The sequence below is a fragment of the Monodon monoceros genome, unplaced genomic scaffold, assembly GCF_005190385.1.
Source record: "Monodon monoceros isolate NGI ecotype Baffin Bay Population unplaced genomic scaffold, NGI_Narwhal_1 Super_Scaffold_17, whole genome shotgun sequence".
Taxonomy (NCBI): Eukaryota; Metazoa; Chordata; class Mammalia; order Artiodactyla; family Monodontidae; genus Monodon; species Monodon monoceros.
The window spans coordinates 13,651,271-13,666,748 of record NW_021703773.1 but is presented as its reverse complement, the minus strand read 5'-3'; the positions used below and the strand labels follow the sequence as shown (position 1 = coordinate 13,666,748).

General features: G+C 43.8%; 1 long non-coding RNA gene across 1 annotated transcript in view; it reads left to right on the top strand.

Annotated features, from left to right (window-relative positions):
* LOC114897515 overlaps positions 1-15,478 on the top strand; it is a 178,999-nt gene that overhangs the window by 45,674 nt on the left and 117,847 nt on the right. The gene's annotated exons all lie outside the window — the stretch shown is intronic.

Here is a 15,478-nt window from a genome sequence, read left to right as displayed (position 1 = left end):
CCGTGTCCCCTGCATTAGCAGGCGGATTCTTAATCACTGCGCCACCAGGGAAGCCCTAGTGTATTCTTAAAACTGTTTTCTGAGGAATGTCTTGATTTTCTTCTGTACTTTTTTTTTTTTTTGGAGGGTAGGGCATCTATTCAGATACAATTCCTGATGGGCTTCGTTTTCATAAGGTGATGCAAAGACCCGTGAACGTGAATTAGCACTGTTGAGTTTCTGCATTTCCATTTCTCGCCCCAAAGTCTAACCCTGCATTTTTTCCCACCTGCTGTGGTTCATCAGACCCCTCCTACTTGAAACACTCAAGGTCAGGGGCTGATGGATGATCCAAACCCTGCTTGTTACTCTACTTCATGGTTCTAGACCCAGTGGTTGCTCCAGCAGGTGGGTACATGACCCAAGCTGGCCCAATTTAGAGCTTGTCTATGGATCTTCTACATTTGATGTGGAGAGTATGTTTTCTCTTTCTTGCCTCACGGGCTCTGAAGTGCCTAGAATTGTGCCTGATATAGATTAAGTGTCTCTTCTCATTATTGTTAACGGGATGTGCCTTCAGGGCTGCTAGTGGCCATGGCCCCTTCCACATGAAGCAGCCTGCAAGAATGAGGGCAAACAAAAACAAAAGCTGAGATGAGAGGTGGAGAGAGAAATCTAGTACCATTCACATGAATCCATCCTTTTTTATGGTTTGGTTCCATGAGCTAATACATTTCTTTTTCTTGTTTAATTTGAGTTTTGATTCTGCTATTTGTAATAAAAAGTTCTGATGCTGAACATAACATGTTATTTAGCAAATGCTTGGAAGTGTGGACTAGAAAAAAGTAAAGATTGATGCAGGAGTTTCTAGTAGGATAGACTCAGAGACTAAGACAGAAAACGCAGGGAGACAGGTTTGAGGGATGATTATGAACTTCACTTTGGAGGTATTGAGTTTGAGGATCTTTGGATTTTGCCATGTGGAACTGCCCATTAGGTGTTTAGAAATAAGGATAGAAAACTCAGGAGAGAGTTCAGAGGTGGGGATATAGATGTGTGGTCAACAGAATGGAGCTATAGCTGAAGCCCATGCTGGATGGGGTCCAGAGTGAGACTGGAAGAGGCACAGGAGGAAGAATAGGCAACGGGAGGTGATGTGGTCCAGTGAGAGGACAGGAGAGTCAGGGTATATAACATGAGAGACGTCAAAGAGGATAATCCCAGCAACACCCTCAAATGATGCCAAGAGGCTTAGATGGATGAGAACTCAGAAGAGACATCACATTTTAACAGGTAGTTTATTGGTACCACTTGAAAGAAAATTTCAGTTTAGCAGGAGCAAAACACAGACAGCACAGGGTTGAGAAATGGGTGGGAGAAATGGATGGCGGGCGTGGTCAAAAGAGGGAAAGGTGTAGGAATTCCACAGTTTCAGTGGAGTCAGATCACCTCTTTTTTTCTTGAGAGTAATTGTGATTTAAGCATATTTGTATGTTAAAGAGAAATCAAAAGGCAGAAAAATACATCTGATGGGTACTGATGGAAGAAGCATGTTAAAAGAGGAAGTGATAGAGGGTAAAGGAAGAAGTCTCAGAGAGAATAAAATACATTTCCTTATTTAAGACAACAGGGCAAGAGAAAATGACCACGATGAGCCTGGGAGAATTTAAGGTAGGAGGTGAACGGTAGCTGGAAGTCCATCCCATGATGTTGAACCCAGGAAGGTAGATGACAGAGTCATGCACTACATGGTGGGTGGGTGAAAGAACTTCATTGTGGACAGAATTTAGAACCACTATGAGAAATTAATCAAGTTTATTATAATAATTTTGGAGCAGCACTGAAGTTAGAAAGAACAAATTGGCAGTGGATTCAGTCAGTTGCTACTAGCAGCCCAAGATAAGGAATAGCAAAAACCAAAGACGCATTTGCCCAGTTCAATGGAAAGCCAAGGAACAAGGAAATCTAGGATGCCAGGGAGTCTTACTGGGTGAAGAGAGCACGTTTGTCTCACTTATTAGCTTGCTTACTGTGGACTCGGTGCAGGTCGGTATCCAGCAATGAATGGAGATGCAATAAAGATTTACGCCATTGAAAAAAGGCACTCGTTAACTTTTATGATGTACTCTTTCATCTAGTTTGAGCTCTGAAACACAGGAATCACTTTCCTTTCATCTTCGCATTTGCCCTGGTGGTGTGATTAAAAAGAACAAGATGTTTCTGGAATCATCCCTGTGGAGAGAGAGGGTGGTGATAGCCATGGGAAAAATGGGAAGTAGAAATTCTGGAAGAATAAATGAATGTATCTGCATTCTCATTGTGAGGAAGGAACCAGGTGTGTGTGTGTTCTAAGCACATGTGCTGATGGTTTAAGATGAGGCAGTGCATGAGTCCCACGGAAGGAGAGGATTTATAAAGTGATGGTGAGCAAGGAGATCTGGGCAGAATATAGGGTGACCAATTGTCCCAGTTGCCCAGTGGAAGGTGAACATGGGACTTTTAGTGCTAAAACGGGCAAGTTCCAGAGTGATCAGGATGTTTGGTCAGCCTAATATGTGCAGAGAAACATGAACAAGTATATTAAATATCCATTTCTCTTTAAATAGAATAGTTTCAGAACTCCTGGAGGCTTTGTGGAAGATGGCACCCTAGGGTGCCCCTGAGAAAGAACATTTGAGTTACATCGGCAGAGTAAGATTGTTAACTCCAGGAACTGGACACATTTCTAAATTGGGCTTCTTGAAGATTTCTAAAGCTTCCAAGTAATTGATCTGAAGCTAAAAGTGTAAGCCTAGCCTTTATGATGACATCTTAGGTAAACTATCCTATTGCTCCATTTAAAAACATATATATATATATATATATATAAAATAGAATCACACAATAGGTGGCCTTTTTTTTTTTTTAAAGAAGATGTTGGGGGTAGGAGTTTATTAATTAATTTATTTATTTTTGCTGTGTTGGGTCTTTGTTTCTGTGCGAGGGCTTTCTCTAGTTGTGGCAAGCGGGGGCCACTCTTCATCGCGGTGCGCGGGCCTCTCACTACTGCGGCCTCTCTTGTTGCGGAGCACAGGCTCCGGACGCGCAGGCTCAGTAGTTGTGGCTCACGGGCCTAGTTGCTCCGCGACATGTGGGGTCTTCCCCGACCAGGGCTCGAACCCATGTCCCCTGCATTAGCAGGCAGATTCACAACCATTGTGCCACCAGGGAAGCCCTTAAAACATATTTTTATTAGAACCTAAAAGTGTCATTTAAAGCGACTCAACAGCTTTCTTGCAGTACAGTTCACAGGATACTAGGGGAAAAAATTGATTTTTATTTTTTCCTCTCCACCCTCCCCCAGCTGAGGAAACACTGTGCTGGGGCCCATCCACTGTCTCCAATTAGCAGGTGAGATGCTTGCATGTTTCAAAGGCTAAACAAAACATAAAACAGGCCTCATTAGCCTGCTTTGGTGCTGATCTGGACCAAAAGCTGAATAAAATGCATGAACATAATAGGAACACTGTAGATAAATCCCACACAGAAGAAACACACATATAACAGAAACATAATTGTCTTCAATTTGCAGATTCACACTGGATCCTAAGAACCTAGAATGAATGGAGCCTTTTCTTAGATCTTAGCTTGAGTCAGTGATTTCAGTAACGTTAACAATTGGATGGTGGTAGCGGTGGGTGAATGGGTGGGGGGACAAGTATCTTCAGAACTTCTCTTGGGGGTGCAGAACCTGCAGAGGACGATCGAGGAAGTAGTGGTGGGAAAAACAAACACAAAAACTCTGAGCAAAGGAAAAGATGGTAATTCCCAGCATTCTGAGTTGATTGATACGCTCACACACAAATGCTATGAATGACTTACTGCTTCATTCACATTCTTGCTCCAAATCAGTGGGTCTCAGGCTTGGCTGCACATTGAAATTACCTGGGGAGCCTTAAAAGACCTGGTGCCGGGGTCCAATCCCAGAGATTCTGATTTAATTGCTCTGGGTTGTAGCCTTGGCAGCGGACTGCTTCTGTGCAGCCAAAATCGATAGCCGCTACTGTGCTGTAAGTCAAGAAATCAGGAGAAATGGCGCAGGCAAGTGGTTCTCAAATTGTACGTGCCTAAGAATGGCCTGGAGGGCTTGGTAGAATCTCCTGGAGCCCATCTTCAGAGGATTCAGTAGGTCAGGGTGGCGGCTAGAGATGCTGCATTTCAAAGGGCCAAGGACCACGCTTTGAGGACCACTGGCTTCGGTGGATCTTCTGTTACTATGTCTGGAGACAACTAAGCCATTCAGCATTCCTTGTGTACCCCTAGGAGCTCTGTGAACCCTCATTTATGTGTGCTTGGAGGGCACATCCGAATTAATTTGCCCAACTCTCTCAAGCCAGCCGATGGGAGGCAGCCTCTTTTTTTTTTCTAGCCTGGAAATGTAAGGGCTTTATTCTTTGCTGATCTTGTTGATTTTGGGGAAAGCCATCTAATTATTTGTGGGTGTCTGGTAATCCCAAGGAACACAGTGTCCTGGGCATGCGCCAGCCAGCTCCATGGAGTCCCTCAGACCTCCTGGCACACCAGCTAGCCGGGGCACCCTTCCTCCTGTGTACCCCTCCATTTCACCTTGGAGTCCTCCCTCTGTGCTCTAGGCCTGCCCTCATCCAACAAGCAGGATCCACAGTGCATTTGGAATCCTGCCCCATTGTGCTCAGAGAACCGTGGTGGCCCAAAGAATAGTAATAAATCACAGCTACTGTTTGTGAGGGCACTTATTCTGCCAGGAACTGTGCTGGCACTTCACACACATCATTTAACTTAACCTTCACGCCAACCTTCAAAGATGAGAATTATTATGCCCATTTTATAGATGAGGAAACTGAGGCTCAGAGAGTATGACTTGCCCAAAGCCTTAGGGCCATTAAAGGAGAGATGGGATGTGTGGCTGGGCCTGGCTCCAAAGTCCATGCTTTTCCCCCTACCCTTCTGCCTCCCTGGCACAGATGGACTAGGGTGGCAGAAAGAGCACTGGATCCCAGCTGGTAAATGGTCTGGCCTCCACTCCCAGAAGCCGCTGAGTGGACAGCCTTGGACAGGTTGCTGGCCCCGCCCCTAGTGCCTCTGTCCTCAGATCTTTATCTATGAAATGAGGGGTTTGACCAGATGGCTAAGGTCCCTCCCCCTCTTACTTTCTCACAGTGTCTCTGTGACTAATGCAATTGTGCTTCCTTTCCTGGGACTCTGCCCTGCCTGGTGATCACATCATATGTTCAGCAGACCTGTATCCAGGGAGAGCATCTTCCAAAGGCGCAGGATGAGTTACTGAGGTGCCACTCAGCCAAGGTAGCGGGAGGTTATGTCAACCTGTCTGAGAGCTGCCTAACGACAATTTATAACCCACTTGTAAAATGTCCATTCTCTGGTGAAACTTGGCGTTCAGTTGTCTGAGTCAGTACTAGATCGAAAGCTGGTCACCTAAAACCTGAGGGGGAGGAGGACGGGAATCAGACACACTCCAGTGTGTGTCCCCTTGCCTGTTGGTCCTGGAGCAGTGGCCTCGGGGGTGTCCTCTGCCCAGAGGAGGCCAGAGAGATGTGCACTGGGCTCTGCTTTCTGTAGCCTTTCTCCCAGGGCCCCAGGGGGCGGATGTGCGGAAGGAGGTTGTCCTTACAGCTTTTTATTATGATAGTTACTAATATTATGGTTATAGACTGATGTGCTACTTTCCCCCAGGTAAACAAAATCTGACCTGAAATTAGGAACCTTAAATTGTTCTTTCATATATTTTTTTTACTGAATTATAGTTGATTTACAATGTTGTATTAATTTCTGCTGTACAGAAAAGTGATTCAGTTATACATATATATATTCAGTTATATATATATATATATATATACACACACACACACATTCTTTTTTTATATTCTTTTCCATTATGGTTTATCATAGGATACTGATATAGTTCTCTGTTCTGTACAGGAGGACATTGTTGTTTATCCATTCCACGTATAATAGCTTACATCTGCTAACCCCAGCCTACCACTCCATCCCTCCCCCAGCCCACTGCCCCTTGGCAACCATGAGTCTGTTCTCTATGTCTGTGATTCTGTTTCTGTTTTGTAGATAGGTTCATTTGTGTCATATTTTAGATTCCACATATGAGTAATATCATATGGCATTTGTCTTTCTCTTTCTGACTTCACTTAGTATGATAATCTGCATCCATATTGCTGCAAATGGCATTATTTCATTCTTTTTTATGGCTCAGTAATATTCCATTGTATATAGTACCACATCTTTATCCGTTCATATCTGTTGATGGACATTTAGGTTGTTTCCATGTCCTGACTATTGTGAATAGTGCTGCTATGAACACAGGGGTACATGTATCTTTTTGAATTATAGTTTTGTCTGGATATACGCCCAGGAGTGGGATTGCTGGATCATATGGCAACTCTATTTTTAGTTTTCTGAGGAACCTCATACTGTTTTCCATAGTGGCTGCGCCAACTTATATTCCCACCAACAGTGTAGGAGGGAGGAACTTTAAATTAGAGTTGATCTTTTTGTTCAAATGGGCCTCATTTCTCATATGTAATGTAGGATGAAGGGGTGAGATGGACCACCGATCTTCAAGTCCCCTCCCATGCTTTGTGAGATTCCATCACAGATCAGAGGGCAAGCAGACGCAAGTAAGCAAAAGGGGACACAGAGCAGGTGGATGCCAGGAAACCTGCTTTCTAAACAATCAGATAATACAAAGATTTTGTTGTTGTTGTTGACTATATATTTATTTTAAAAATTGTGGTCAAATACTCATAACATAAAATTTACCATCTTAAAAAAAATTACCATCTTAACCACTGTAAAAAGTTCATTTCAGGGGCATTTAAGTACATTCATATCATTGTGCCACCATCACCACCATCCAACCAGGAACTCTATTTATCTATAAAGATATGTTAACAGTGTTCACACAGCACTAAAAATAGCATCTCCAAAAGCAATAATATTTTGAATTTATAAACCTCCTTCGTAGAAATTTAAGGCATTTCACAAACATTGTCTTGTCTGTCCTTACGATGACCTTAAGTAGAAGCAGAGAGATCGGAGAGTGGACAGATCAGACAAAAAGAAGGAAAAAGACCCGGGGGGACATGCAAGTTTGCTAAATTTCATTGTGACCCGCAGAGACTCAGTGAATCATCCAAGGTCTCATAGTTTTCAGGTAGCTGAGGATCTGAGAACTCGGATACATGCCTTTAAGTTCAGTTTTCAGTTTTCTAAGACTGTGATAATATCAACCAGAGAGGGAAGTTAGAGGACAGTACGGGCTTGCCCTGCCTCGAAAGAGGAGTTTTCTTCACGGATACGTTGTTGGGATGGGTGTATCAGTGTGGGAGTGGGGATTTGGGGAGCAGGGATGCTTTGGCAGAGGTGGGGTGACCTGGGAGGTTCTCGGGTTCTGTCGGTTTCTGGGCAGCTGCTAATAGGGAGCTTTGGGTGGAAAGGGCTGAGACCTGTTTATAACACTGAGAGAGGAGTGCTCACAGGTGCAGAAAATTTCATGGCCTGGGAATGAAAGCTTCACTGTCCAGGCTGTGTGTGTGAGAGAGAGAGAGAGAGAGAGAGAGAGAGAGAGAGGGAGAGAGAGAGAAAGCCAGGTGGAATTCAGATACAAAAGATATAAAAGAAAAAGTATGTGATTTTTCCTGGCTGTGGATGATGGGTCAGATGATGAAGTTAGTCATCAAAGTTCGTAAACTGCATTCTTGTTTTCAATTTGGTGATTTGTTTTTAAAAAATGATATTTTTTGTTGGAGAAGAAAATTGTATTCGTGGAAAGTTGTGTTTCAGTTAGATTCCACCTTTTGGTGACTGGAAAATTTCCAGTGAATTTCCAGGAACAAGAAAATGGCAGTGTTCCTGGTGCAAAGTCTGAATCCTCAAAGTCCAGGAACAGGCATGCATAAACTGTGATTAAAAGACAGAAAATGAACTTAAGAAACAATCTAACAATTAGAGCCTGGCAAGTAAGATGCCGTCCTTTAGCCTGGAATATACTCATCAACGTGTGTAGGAGAAGGGGCTGCTTCTTCGTGAATAGAGTGGATGATTAACTGGTCTGGTGGTCTCTACTCAGCCAGTTATATGTCATTGGTTTCCCACTGAAAGCACATGGAATAAGTATTAGCTTTGCTGTTGTTCCCTCTGCAGTTGGCCACATTCTGGTGGATCAACAGGGAGGCCAAGAGGAGTTGGCTTCAGATATTCTCCCTTCATTCACTCCATTTCTTAAGAGCCTGCTTTGTACCAGGCACTGTGCTAGAAGCTGCTGGGCAGGGCTCCAGCCTTGACCTTGGATGAGTTTACAGACTAGCAGAGGAAGGGAGACAAGTGTCATTGGTGCCGTGAAAGGAGTTTGTGCAGAAGGTGCTCAAAAGGTACAAACTTCCAGTTATAAAATATATTTCATGGGGTGTGATGTACAGCACGGTGACTATAGTTAATAATATATTATTAACTATATATTATATAATTTTAATGTAATATTATATATTAATTATATATTATATAATTAATAATATTATTAAATATTGTGTATTTGAAAGTTGCTAAGAGAGTACATCTTAAAAGTTCTCATCACAGGGCTTCCCTGGTGGCTCAGTGATTAAGAATCCACCTGTCAATGCAGGGGACATGGGTTCGAGCCCTGGTCTGGGAAGATCCCACATGCCGCGGAGCAACTAAGTCCTGCGCCACAACTAGTGAGCCTGTGCTCTAGAGCCCGCAAGCCACAACTGCTGAGCCCATGTGCCACAACTACTGAAGCCTGTGCGCCTAGGGCGTATGCTTCTTAACAAGAGAAACCACCACAATGAGAAGCCCGCACACTGCAAAGAAGAGTGGCCCCCGCTTGCTGCAACTAGAGAAAGCCCAAGCACAGCAGCCCAATGCAGCAAAAAAAAAGTTCTCATCACATGAAAAAAAAAATTGTAACTATGTGTGGTGATGGATGTTAACTAGACTTATTGTGATCATTTCACAATATACACAAATATCAAATCATTATGTTGTATACCTGAAACTAATGTAATATATGTCAATTATATCTCAATTATAAAAAAGAAGTGTGTGTAGAAAATACAATGAAGGGATTGATTAGCTTGTTTGAATGGTGTATAAGGAACAGGGAGGGCTTTTGGAAGAGATGACATCTAAACTGTGTTTAAAAAAAAAAAAATCGGAATTTTCCAGGCAGGGGGTTTTTCCAGGAGAGGTTAGATGCACTGAAGGGAATGGGGAGCAATTGAAGTGAAGGTTTGGACTCCATATACAATCTTTAAAAAATGATTACCGAACGGCATGGGGCACTGGCAATCTGAATTGCCTAAAGGGATTTGGCCACAGATCCTTATAAGAGAAGACAAAGGTGAAATTGAATAACAGAAAGAAGGAAAATGATGAACAAGTACATGAGAAAAGTCAAATGGGAAAGGAGTAAAGAAAAGTGAAAAGATTTTAAAAATCATATATTAAATCCCAAACAAAGAATGACAAAGTGGTCAGACTTGGAGCAGATGATCAAGAGACAGACTTTTCCATTCTAAAGCTGGACGACATGGTCTGCATCGGACAGAGAACGACCTAAACAGAACTAGGAGAAGATGGTGCCATTTGGTGACAGTCTGTAAAGACTAGAAGCCTGGTCCCAATGCCTGGTGACATTGTACCTGCACAAGGGAGGGAGCCCCCAGATGGCACCATGGGGCAGCAGCAAGGCCCATCGTGTGCCCTGGGCCTGAAACCTCCCTCACCTCCTCCCCGAGAGCTGCTCACACTCTCACTCCCTCCAGGAGTGGTGATAGGGCCCAGAGGCTCAGACGGCAGAAAGGCTACTGGAATCTGGCAAGCCCTGGACAGACAGTTGTCTGCCTTCACCTCCTTTTATCGGCTCTACCACAGCAGACTTTGTCCCAGGACATAAAACCACAGAACCACAGAATTTCAGTGAGAAAAGAGCATAAGTATCTCCTAATTTAATCGTTTCCAAACTCCTTTGATCATCTACCCTCAGCAATAAAAAACAATTTGAGCATGTAGCTTCAATTTAAGCGTATTCATTCATTTTTAAATGGCATACTTAGCCTTCTGTACTAATATATTTACTTTAAACATACACAAACATTATATTTACAAATAAATAGTTATATTATTTTCTTCCTGTCCTCTAACATATTATCTTTGTTGTCTCTGGGGTACATGAAATCTATTCTTAGATTCAAATTCAACCAGATGTTTTCATCTCTTCTGTAACTCTCTTCCAAAAAAACAATCTTTTTCTTGAACACCTAGAGGGACACTGTTCCATTTTTGGGAAACTTCTCGGAGTTCCCTGGTTACCGTGTCCCAGGTGGCCAAGGAGGGGGGCTTCTGTACAGGATCACACCAGGAGTTTGGGTCAGAGCAGAAGGCTTCTCTGGGAAAGAGCCCTGGTTCCGCATTTGGCTCTCCCTGTCTCTCACCACCATCTGAGCTGTGAGGACAGCAGGAAGGCCTCTCACTGCCACAGTAAATATTATGGTTGCCTCTGGTATGCAGAAGAGCAAGAGGGGCGGCTGCATTTGCTGCTTCCAGGTGGCAGACGGACAAGAATGAAAGCAGGCAAGGAGGAGCTGGAGGGGCGTCTGGGAAAAAAGAGAACAAGAAAACCTCACTAGTGTATGATATGTACTATAAACAGCCCAGGGTTGTTTGGGGTAAGAAACTGTCAACATAAATCAGTTCTTTCTCAGCGAGTGTGGGAGCAGGTGTTCCAGGGGAAGGATGAGCCTGGCAGCTGTGGTGGGTTCTGTGATCAGGCCCTGATTGCACGGAAGTCCCTGGATGTTAATGTGGACAGGGCGCAGGGGCCCCTGCCATTTGTAAAACTCGCTTTTCAAAATCCTGCATTACCACAATGTGTAAATTCTTTCAGATCATGGATTGTTTCCTCAATTCTTCAGCAGTTTTTCCAAAGCACACAAACATTAGTTGTGGAGCTGGTTTGGGGCCAAGAATCCTTAACTGACCAAGAGTGCAGAAAGGCCCGGGGATGATAAAAATGCAGGCCGGCCTTGCTCTAAAACATCTCAGGATGCTCAGAGAACCAACTGGAAATGCTTCTTCGCGCAGCTCTTTGCGAAAACATTTGAGAGAAAAATCTCTTTCAGTAATTAAACTGGGCGGGTGGGGGGGGTTGGAATCAAAGATCTTTCTGGCAATTTGAGATGAACTTTCTCTCTTCCCCCTCCCCAATCCTCCTGCTTTGGAATGACAAACTAAGTCAGATACCGAGGCCAGATTTAAAATCACTGTGACTTTTAATTTGGGTACTTATTGTTTGATAGCAAAAGAAAAATATTTCTTTTGAGGTAGGTGCCCCAAATTGAAAGCTGCTCTGAGTTTAGGGAAAAGGCAGAGTCTTCAGGGTCCATAGGAGTTGGATAAAACTCAAAGGGAAAATAATTTGGGTTTCAGTTGCGGGGGAGGGGTGCTTAGACTGTGGTAACAGTTGGTTTTTGCTTGTCTGGAATGCTTTTCCTAACTCCCGATTTCAGTAACTTGCCCTGCTGCCCTGGCCACGGAGATAAATGTGTATCCCAAGCCTGGGCAATCATTGTATCCCATCTTCCTGACAACAGTGATTGGTACAAGGGTTGGATCCTTGACTCAGACAGGGCTTTGCTGAGGTCTGATATATAAATAGGAAGTGAGCTTCCATGGCCGCTAAATGGGAGGGTGTGGATTTGGGCTCTTGGACATCATACTATCTCCTGCCACGTGGAAAATTAGAGTGAAGCCAAGAGACAGGCAGAGATGGAAGATGGATGGACACATGCTTGAGGATGGCTGGGGAGGGAGAGAGTCCTGGGAGCAAGGCATCAAACATGACGCTTTCTCGTAGCAGCCCAGGTGGGATCCGTCAGCACGTTCTTTCATCTCCACCTTTGAACTGGAACCTGATCCTGATAATGTGACAGGGTCTTATCTCCATCATAACAACTTAAGGTTCAACCTTCATTGTGTCTCCCCTGGAAAATGACAGTAGCCTTTTCCTTGTCCTCCTGCTCCTGCTTTGCCTTGATGCAGTCCATTTTCCATGCAGCAAAGAGGTCATTTAGTTGTCTGCCTGTACAGTGTTTTGAGATGTTAATTACACCTTGTCACTGCTCTGCTCAAACCCTTCAAAGGATTCTCATCTCACCCAGAGGAAAGCCAAAGTCTTACTGTGGTTTTCCCTACAACCCCTGTGCCTTCCTCCTTGGAGCTCATCAGCCTCCTCAGCTCCTGAACGATTCTCCGTCCTCTGACGTGGCTGTCTTTTAACTTTTGTGCACTGTACATTTACGTCTCTGGTTTTTATTGTTGCTTTCATTGCTGTGTTCCGCACATCCCCGGGGGACCCTGGAACACAGCGAGAGCCACAAATTCCAGTGCTGGCCTCCAAGGCCTTCCAGAGCTGGTTCCCTCTGCTCTTGCCTTCATTCTATCACTGATCCCTTCCCGCCTTCTGACCCTACATATTCCCTTTATTTTGCTTAAGCTAGTTTTGAGTTGTGTTGGAAATTTTTAACCAGGAGATTTGGGGGAGACCTGTACATCACTAAAGCTGACATAAGTGAATTTTTCCCTAAGCTTTTGATGTTGGTTCAACCTAAGCGCTCTAAAGATACCACTTGTTGAACCACCTCCCGCTGAAGTTTAGAGGTTATTAATATTTTCCATAATGTTTTTTATGCTTAAATAGTGTGCCCTTAAGATTTTTGCTACATTCTTAAGCTTGAGCCTTAGTATATTTCAGGGTCAGCATTCTCCTATGTCTTAAATCAAATCTAATTCAAGTGAGCAAATGGGTTCAATTTTGAAAACTTCATTGTATAGTCAACTTTCCAGGTGGGTAACTACTCTTTAGTAAAATGAGAGACACTGTGGAGTTAACACTCCATCTTTTTATCCTCTAGATGGTATAGGGCTGGAGGGAGATGACTGACAAGGAAGCATCCAGGGATCATCTTTTTTTAGCAATAGTTATGTTGCTCACCTAGCTGGCTTCCTCTAGGCTGTGGACCACTGGTTTCCCTTTTCTGTGTGTTAGTGTCATCTGGGTAACTTTTCAAACTCTCTATACCTAGGCTACACCCCAGGCCAATTAAATCAGATCTTTAGGGGTGAGAAAGCAACAATAATGAAAACAATAGTAGGTAACATTTACTGAGCACATACCACGTGCCGGGTCCCGTGCTACATGGCTTCACATGCATTACCTCATTTCACTCTAACAATAATTCTATCAGGCAGTACTGCTATGATTCCCTCTAAACATATGAGGAAATAAATCGAGTCACATAGAGCTTAAGTAGATTGTCCAACATCTTACAAGGAGCCAGTGATAAGAACCAGTTACTAATCCAGGCAGGCTGATGCCAGAGCCTAAGCTCTTTTATAATTTGGTTTTTATTTTTTATAAAAATTCAATACACGTAGTTTCAAGAGCCAAACAGTTCTCAAAGTTCATTACTAAAAATATCAGCCTATCAATCCCGTAGCACCACACCCAGCTGTCCTACTTCCTCATTCTCAAGGCTGTCACTTTCAGTTATTTTACTTTTTCTTTTCGTATTTGCATACGTGTCTCTCGCTATTACTGTTCATCATGTGATCTTTTTCTTTTTTCAGTTTTAAGCATTAGCTCTTACCTTCCCATGTGGAAGATTAAGGCAGAGTTTTACTGCCCATCACTGCTCACTTCTCCTAGTGTAGCTGCATCATACTTTGATGATATCATAGCAGATTACATCATTTGGATTGTGTAAATCCTGTTTATGGCTGAGCTATATGGTACGCTCACTACGTCGTTGTTTCTTCCTTCCTGAAACTATTCTATTCTTGTTTTAAGTTGTAATCTTTGTTGTTACCTCTCTGAAAGTAACAGTGGCAGTTTTCTGTTTGTTTTTGACAAGAGTGGGGAGTAATTCTCATGTCCTTGCATAGTTTCTGTTTACTTCAAGTTACTTTTTTGTTTGTCTGTTCTGGAGTTTGCCTTTCATATCTGAGACTTGCCTCAGATGTCCTGTGATCCTTGGCTGTTTGTTTCCAGATGTTAGAGGGGGGCTAAAAATCAGACTGGGAACCATGTGCACAAGGGCATTTATGGTACGTCACTGGGCATTTGAATCTCAGGCCGATCGTGTTTCCCAGAGGAGATCTTCCAGTCTCCTGTCTGAAGAGTGTTACCCTGGATGCCAGCATTTTAGGAGTAGAGTCAGGGAGGGAGGTTGGGGATTTTCAGTTAATCCTTCTGTTTTCAACCAAGCACTCTGGCCCGAGTACTCAACTGGTCTGGTGTGTGTAGATCTTCTGTTTTGTCCTCCTTAGAGAATAAGACTCCAATCTTCTGGGGAGGCGTGTGGCAGGGAGGGACACTCACCCATCCGTGCAGAGTTAAGGAGGGGATCTGTGCACCTTACTGCTTTGTAAATAGACTTTTAACCAACTGTCTCCTTTTCTGCCCCTTGTTTACCCTCACTTCTAAAAGCACCTGTGCTACCAATTCCTGAGGCTTCTGAAGGTTCTGGATGCAAACTGAGTTGTTTCTCAGCTTCCTGCCTGCTGACTTAGAGTGATTCTGCCTAGAAATTCGGAGCCAGTTATCATTTGTCCTTCTGCTTTTAACAAACATCACACACACACACACACACAGATATGTATGCATGTATTTGTTTTATTATCTTCTGCCCCAGTCTCTTTGTCCTAGTAACTTTATTCCGAATCCTCATTTTGTTGGGAATACAGACAGGAGTGGAGTTAAATGAGTGTGTCCTATCATCCTCCTTGTGGAGGGGTCAGAGCCCTCAATCACCACCTCCCTTGGAATGATAGACAATGAGCTATTTTCACGCTCCTAAATGCGCGTATCAGCACTGTCACGATTTTTGTTTCACTGGCTTTTCTCAGCCTAGTTAGACAGGTCATGAGGCTGTCATATGCCCATAGCACAGATGAAGGATGACATGGCAACAGTAAGGGGCTGTGCCAGGACCACACCACATGCCTTCTGACTTCTTTCCAACGCTGTTTCTGCATTTTCACATCTGTGTCCTGGCCTATACTGAGGAGACCGTCTGCCACTAGGAACTCTCGGATCCACCAGTGATCCTGGGAAACCATGATTCAAATTTCAGGTTCCAGGCTTCCCTGGTGGCACAGTGGTTGAGAATCTGTCTGCCAATGCAGGGGACACGGGTTTGAGCCCTGGTCTGGGAAGATCCCACATGCCGCGGAGCAACTAGGCCCGTGAGCCACAACTACTGAGCCTGTGCGTCTGGAGCCTGTGCTCTGCAACAAGAGAGGCCACAACGGTGAGAGGCCCACGCACCGCGATGAAGAGTGGCCCCCGCTCGCCGCAACTAGAGAAAGCCCTCGCACAGAAACGAAGACCCAACACAGCAAAAATAAATAAATTAATTAATAAACTCCT